Raw genomic sequence first — 1,171 nt, forward strand, 5'->3', positions numbered from 1 at the left:
ACCCCAAATTTACAATCGGGAACCACACTAGTGGATTCTGAGGGGTGCCTAATACCTTCTCCTTGGAATAATTTCAAGCTCTTACCCTAATCTCTGGTTATTCAAAATCAAACTCTTTTGGTGTCCTAATGCACCTTAAATCATTAGGTGGCGACTCTTCAAATGCAAACCCAATTCCCAAAAGGAATGAGTTGTCCCTCCAAATGTCATAAACCCGATTTTGCTTTAGAAAAAAGGGGCGCGACAGCATGGCGACTCTGCTGGGGACTTTTAGGGTTTTACCATTTCAGACTATTATTGTGAATTTATGCTTCTTTATGCGCAATTAGCCGTTTATTTCTTTCAAGAATTCAATTTTTTTTTCGATTGCAGAATTGACTTGTCTTTTTGTTTCTTTCCTTTATTGCCTTCCTTTACTACCGCTTTAAATTATGAAGGACTGTTGTATTTACTGCTTTCCTAACGTGCAAATATGTGACAACCTGCTTTAATTATTGCATAATCATGCTCAACATCATACTCCACTCGTGCCAAACAAAATACCATAGAAACGCTTATAATGAGTGGTTGCGCTCTTTCGATATTATCACCTACTAAATCCGAAAAAGGCGTATTTATGATAAAACCAGTCGATCAACGGTGTAGTCGATGGTTCCGTGCCTTTCCCCCTTGAGTTGTCCACTTAAGGATACCAGTCTAAAACCCCATAGAAACCTTACTCTGTTTAACTGTACATGCATCATGGTCAAACCTAGCCGAGTCAGTTATGTTGTCTGCATAATGACTCTTTAAGATAGCCTTGTCCAAAGTCCACTAGGTTTCCCTAAAACCCAAACGGACGTTACCACGTTCTGTGCATTTATTTGAAGAATTAAATGCTTTTATGCTAATTGTTGATATTGAATAGTCAAGTCTGGTGGGGGTAAGGGCCTAACCCTTTTGTCTTGCAGAAATATGAGGCACTAAGTCCCCAGATTTGGCATGGTAACCAACATCCACCCAAAATTGCTAAGCTGGTGGGAGGATCTTCACTCTAGTGATCAAACCCTTGTCCGTAAATATCTGGGCAGCCTACCTTCTCTCTTGTAATCCAACCCAACAACAAGATCATAGAAGCTACCACGTTATACTGGGATTGTGAGAGGTCCGTGTTTCACTTTGGGACATTGAA

The sequence above is a fragment of the Nicotiana tabacum genome, chromosome 20, assembly GCF_000715075.1.
Source record: "Nicotiana tabacum cultivar K326 chromosome 20, ASM71507v2, whole genome shotgun sequence".
In the NCBI taxonomy this organism is placed as follows: domain Eukaryota; kingdom Viridiplantae; phylum Streptophyta; class Magnoliopsida; order Solanales; family Solanaceae; genus Nicotiana; species Nicotiana tabacum.